Below are 6,655 nucleotides of genomic sequence, written 5' to 3'. Positions count from 1 at the left end.
AAGGTAGTGCCGGTCTCAGAAGCCCTACCCAAAACCTGTTGTTAAGAGGGGTAGGCCCCCACGTGAAGGTTGGGATTTGACCTGGGAGTTGAGGTGCAAAGAGCACAAAGGAGTTATGAAGCACAACCACAGCAGACACGGGGAGAATGTGTACGATCCACACAGACCTGGGACCCTGGTGCTGTGAGGCAGAAACAGCCAGAGGACAAGGTAGCGAAGGTTGGGATTTGAGGTGGGAGTTGAGGTGCCAAGGGCACAAGGCGTTGTGAAGCACAAGTGGCAAATTCAGGTTGCATTGGACTCTGTAGAGGCGAACAATGCAGAGTCCAGTTAGAGTTTAAGTTACAAGTTGTGCGCTGTCTGAGCTTGTAATATCCAATGTGGCGAGGAAGGGGAGCTGATCACTCTGACCAAGAGCCAAATCCGAGTGCAGCACACGTTGCCAAGTAGGGAGCATGAACACTGTGAGTAACCGTGATACCCTGCCAGTCTGTAGTAGAATGACAGATACTGACGGTGGCCAGGAGAGCACACCGGGCTAACGGTAGGTTTCTGGGCCTATTGGGAGGCGTTAGATCAGTAGAGGTGGCCGGGAGTGTAGAAGAGGCCAAGTAGAGAGCACACCCTGTTGAGCCAGCATTCCCAGCTGACCAGGAGGTACCGACTAGTAGTGATCACCACGAGGCTAGAGAAGTCCAACCGGTAGGTTGCACGCCTTGCCAGGAGGATGCTGCTAAAGCCGTAAGGGCAGTGCTGGGACCGTATTATTGGCCAGGGGTTACAGAAGTCCCCACTGGTTAGGAACACTTTACTTTCAGTGGTATCCGGGCTACACAATCTGCGAAATAGCTGATCAAAGTTTTAAGGGGAATACAGCAGGTTCCCTTATTCAGAAATACAAAGCAGACAGAGCAAATGAAGGAAAGTGGTTGGGAGCCATCCCAGACACTGGCACAACAGAGAGAGTAGGTAGATAAACATAAACGTAATAAAACTAAAAAGATAGGGGTAATGTTAGTATACCAATTAGCAGGCTTGATTGAATAAGGGAGTGCCTCCACGAGTAGGTGGAGAAAGGACTGCGAACAAGTTAAAAGTGCAGGGGTACAGAATACAATACGTAGAGCAGGGAACAATGTAAAATACTGCAACCAATGAAAGAGAATGGGACACATAGAAGCAGTGTGTGAGAAACGCATGGGCACCCCTGCATTGTGGAACTGCGGGTAATCCAAGGTCAGCAGAGCTGACAACCAGCTGCTCCCATTCATGATGGGAAGGGAGAGAAGAGAATAATGGAGGAAATGTGAAATGCTAGTAGACAGAGGAGCAGCTGTATCCAACACAAACTTACCCTTACTACACACAAATAAAATGATTCACTTAATTCTGGTATGGAGGGGATAAAACACCAGCTTACCTAAGCGAAACTACCCTCATAGAAATAAACAATATATATATCCAACGAAAATCTATGTATGCCTAAAGAATGAGGGCATCATAATGGGCAATGATCTCATGAGAGAATATAATGTTCCAATTTATTGTGCCGAAGGGAAATTGATTTGGCCCAGACAAGACGGTTGAAAGACAGGGTTTGGGAAACGTACAATTCACCTTGAAACTATTAAAATGGCTACAGTCACCAGAAGGGACTGCAACCTCGAAAAGGGGGGATTCAGAGCCATCTGTGCCTCCATCCCCAGAATATGGGCAGAAACAAAGTTAGATATAGGTCGAGTTAACACAGACGCAATAAGGGTTCCCGGAACAGGGCATAATCCCCACCGGCATTACCCAATAAAACCCGTAGGAGAATAAGCAGGTGTGGAGATCGAGAAAAGATTGCTGAAACAGGGAATCCTGAAAGCAACCACAAGTACAATGAATTCCCCGACTTTGCCAGTAATAAAGCCTGATTGGAGACAAAGGCTCACCACTGATAACACACGAATACATAACAGGATACAAAATCGATTTGAACAGAAAATTAGAAAGTATACGATGAGTCCCCCTCTGCAATTCTGAGGTTTTGATGATGATATGACTGGCAGGAGTGAATCGACAAGCTGAATATTCAGCAAGATAATCAGTTTCACTGCTTGACCTCGTTCACTTTGAAAGCTGATGAATTTCACCGAAAACTAAGAGCACACCTCACGTTCAGATCACGTCTTCGCTGAGTCAGATTCCAAACTTCGAGGTTACAAAAAAAAACACGAACTGCGGATGCTGGAAATCAGGAACAAAGTCAGACATTGCTGGGTAATTGGTCAGACAGCATCTGTGGAATGAAATCACACTTAACGTCCGGGTCCGGAGATATAGAGAGACTTCTTTCGCCAGAATGTGGTGAATCTGTGGAATTCATTGCCACAGAAGGCCGTCATTGGAGGAAGCCAGGCCGCTGACAATATTTAAAACTGAGACAGATACGTTCTTGAGTAACAAGGGGATCAAAGGTTAGGGGGAGAAAGCGGGAAAATAGGATTAGAAAACCTATCAGCCATATTGGCGGAGCAGAATCGGTGGTCTTAGTGGAATAATTTCTGCTCCTCTGTCTTGTGGACCTTTCCTCCGAACTCGTCTGATTTCTAATGTTATTCCAGAATACAAAATCGATTTGAAAAGAAAATTAGCTAATATAGAAATGATGTGAACTTTACTTTTCAAAGCTTTTGATTTCTTTTCAAACTGTGCTGAGTAGTTGAATTTGTTCCCAAAACCCATAGAGGAGCTGCGATTTGAAAATCGGAAACATCACATGAAAATATGGCACAACGTCAACTGGTGACCTGTGAGACGGCCCTCTTCAAAGCAGCAGAGAGGTCACGCTTTCTGCTGACAGCTCTGGTCTTGGTTCATTATAGAGTTATACAGCACGATCCTTCGGTCCAACCAGTCAACGCCGATCATGTTTATTTGTCCCTCTGACCTGGTGTTATGAATCCTGTTGTCTGATTATGAGTCCTATCCTGCACGTTGTGTTCAAGCAAATGAAGACCATCTCGTCTCACACCAGTGGCAGGAGAGGTGATGAAATCCATAATCACAACAAATGGTAACGCAAGCCTGCAGAAATGTTTTCATTGAGGTTAAATTATAACATTGTGTTAAAGTGGTAGTTTTGAGGTTTTAAAACGCACGCGAGCTAGGTAGGAGTCGAACCTACAATCTTCTGATCCGTAGTCAGACGCGTTATCCATTGCGCCACTAGCCCACACGCGAATTGCTGTTATACGATGAGTCCCCCTCTGCAATTCTATGGTTTTGATGATGAAATGAGTGGCAGGAGTGAATCGACAAGCTGAATATTCAGCAAGATAATCAGTTTCACTGCTTGACCTCGTTCACTTTGAAAGCTGATGAATTTCACCGAAAACTAAGAGCACACCTCGCATTCAGATCACGTCTTCGCTGAGTCAGATTCCAAACTTCGAGGTTACAAAAAAAACACGAACTGCGGATGCTGGAAATCAGGAACAAAGTCAGAAATTATTGGGTAATTGGTCTGACAGCATCTGTGGAATGAAATCACACTTAACGTTCGGGTCCGGAGATAAACAGAAACTTCTTTCGCCAGAATGTGGTGAATCTGTGGAATTCATTGCCACAGAAGGCTGGCATTGGAGGAAGCCGGGCCGTTGAGTATATTTAAAACTGACACAGGAACCTTCTTGAGCAGCAAGGGGATGAAAGGTTAGGGGGAGAAAGCGGGAAAATGGGATTGGAAAGCCTATCAGCCATATTGGCGGAGCAGAATCGATGGTCTGAGTGGCATAATTTCTGCTACTCTGTCTTGTGGACCTTTCCTCAGAACTCGTCTGATTTCTGATTTTATTCCAGGATACAAAATCGATTTGAAAAGAAAATTAGAAAGTGTCGAAATGATGTGAACTTTACTTTTCAAAGCTTTTGATTTCTTTTCAAACTGTGCTGAGTAGTTGAATTTGTTTCCAAAACGCACAGAGGAGCTGCTATTTCAAGTTAATTAGCTGCTGTTTAGTGTGTTAGGGCGTTTGTGGGCTACCAAAAGCAGCAGCTAATGAACTTGAAATATCCCATAGAGACAACAAGCAAAACCAACGCCATTTAGAAAATGTGTTGGGAGAATTCAATTGCAGCAGCATTTTGCATGTGTCCACTATGAGCACTTCAACAATTATGACAGCTTGGATTTTTTTTGCAATTTTACTATGATGATAGATAACTAGAGCTGAATTTTAAACTGCATTTCTTGGTTGAGGGACGAGGTTACAGGATCTACATGATCAGCACAAAAGTGAAGTTGTACATAGTGGACGCAAGCAACAGAGCTTTGAGTGAGTTAGGCAAGGTGGAGGATGAGAAGCTGCCCAAGCGGATGATGGAATGAAGCCTCGACCCTGTAAACCATTCACTTTAACTCACACATACAACACCAATTGGTTTTTATCTTGATTTTCGCCACAGATTATAAAGTTGCTTTACACAGCATATTACATGTGAAGGCTATATTGCATGAAATTTGTGCATCTCAGAAAATGACAGCAATATGTTAACCAAGCAATTTATCCAACCAGATCTTCAAAAACAAAATCGATTAGTTTTAGCATTGGTACTTGTTTGTTGTCTGCCCCAACACCTGCTGATCTTCAGTAGCGTTCTGCTGTCTCTTGTTGCTCCCGTTTTTACAGTTATTCTGCAGGCAAACATTCCGACAGAACCAAGTTGCAGAACATAAGTAAGACAGAATTGGTGCCAGGTGATGAAAGTCAACAGCATTTGAAACATTAATCAACAACTAATTTCTGAAGTGTTATGCTTGACAGAAATTTAACATTTTCACATGCTTCCCATGGCAGTTATTAACAATCCAGATTATTTTATGAATGAATCTTAATGGATGAACACTGACGAGAAAATGATATTTCTCAGTGTCATCAAGTAGCCAGAAGTTTAATTTACATTTACAACAGGTTATGTAACACAGTTTTGTTGAAGAAACCAAACAGTGACAGGTAAGAGGGGACCAAAAGAGTTACCCAAGTTGGCAGGATGAGGAGGTGGTAGTGGTGAGGGATGAAACGAATTACCCAGGTTGGCAGGAGAAGGAGGTGGTGGTTATGAGGGATGAAAATAATTACCCAGGTTGGCAGGAGGACATGGTGTTGGTGGTGAGAGATGAAACAGTTTACCTAGTTTGGCAGGAGGATGCGGTGGTGGTGAGAGATGAAAAGATTTAGATAGATTGGCAGGAGGAAATGATGGTGTTGATGAGGGATGAAAAGGATTACCCAGGTTGACAGTAGGAGAAGGCGGTGGTGGTGGTGAGCAACAAAAAGAATTACCTGGGTTGGCAGGAGGAGGAGGAAGCCGTGGTGAGGGATGAAAAGAGTTACCCAGATTGGCAGGAGGGGGTGGCAGTGGTGGTGAGGGATGAAAAGAGTTATCTAGATTGGCAGCAGGAAATGGTGGTGATGGTGAGTGATGAAAAGTATTACCCAGGTTGGCAGGTGGAGGGGGTGGTGGCGAATGGAGTTGAAAATAATTACCCAGTTTGGCAGGAGGAGGAGGTGGTGATGGGGAGGGAAGAAAAGAGGTACCCAGGTTGGCAGGAGGACATGGTGTTGGTGGTGAGGTATCAAAACGGTTACCCAGGTTGGCAGGAGATGATGGGGTCAGTGGTGGTGAGTAATGAAAACGGTTACCCAGGGTACCAAGAGATGGTGGTGGTTGTGGTGCTGAGAGATGAAAAGAACAGGATGAGTATGACATGGAAACGATGGGAAATTAAGCAGGTGATTTTGTAATGACGGTATCAACTTCAGTGCGGATATTTTAAAATCCCTGCTGATTTCATGAACAGTGATAAACCAAGTAAATCATTCCCCGAGAAGATCTTGAAGTGAGAGATGGCAAGGTAACACGAGGCACCCAGATGCACGAGCTGGACGCTGAGTCATAAGTTGGTCACTTGACACACAGGATGGCCGCCGGGCCACAATATGGGGAGAGATAGCAGAACATATACAGACACTGCCTGGGGCCACCAGAATGCCAGTGCAACACACTCACAATTTAGTTGATTAGTTGAAGACGGGTGGGGGAGGGAATACACATGAGAAGCGCATACTGCCCACGAAAGTGTCTGGGTCCAACCAACACTTTTGATGGAAGTGCTAACAGATCGATATAGACTCAATACAAAATGATGATAACAAGGGCTGCAGTAATCGTCCCTTTCAGGAAGAGCGATTAGCGCCCATTACGACAGTAATGGACTCTTGCGCCAACATTGAAACTGATAATATCAGCGCTGTAACTGACAACGACCGCGCTGAAACTAACAAACGCTGCTCTAGAACTGACAAAGACTGCACCAAAACTATCAATGATTCTGCAATGTTGACAATAAACAAACCACTTTACAAAGGCAATGACCTCATCACTGACCTATTGTATTACAAAATGTATAAAAACCCAGACATGTGCTCTGGGTTGAGAGAAGAATCGCAGCTGACCACTGTGCTGTTGGTGTCTTTCTGTCCATGTACAATGAACTCTGCCATCGAAACCCGATTCTGTCTGCGAGGATGGCCACTTACCCCACAACAATTGGCGCTGCGAGCAGTATGCTTTTCACTGATCTCATGATCGAAGCCCACGATCGGGG

At 44.6% G+C, this 6,655-nt stretch overlaps 1 non-coding gene across 1 annotated transcript; it reads right to left on the bottom strand.

Moving 5' to 3' along the window:
- Nucleotides 1-3,147: 3,147 nt before the first annotated feature.
- trnar-acg (transfer RNA arginine (anticodon ACG)) lies at nt 3,148-3,220 on the bottom strand. Its single transcript has one exon. It is a non-coding gene; the product is annotated as a tRNA-Arg (tRNA).
- Nucleotides 3,221-6,655: the final 3,435 nt, after the last annotated feature.

This window comes from Hemiscyllium ocellatum, chromosome 46 (assembly GCF_020745735.1).
Source record: "Hemiscyllium ocellatum isolate sHemOce1 chromosome 46, sHemOce1.pat.X.cur, whole genome shotgun sequence".
Taxonomy (NCBI): Eukaryota; Metazoa; Chordata; class Chondrichthyes; order Orectolobiformes; family Hemiscylliidae; genus Hemiscyllium; species Hemiscyllium ocellatum.
The sequence above is the reverse complement of the archived record's forward strand: the minus strand, read 5'-3'. Positions and strand labels throughout refer to the sequence as shown.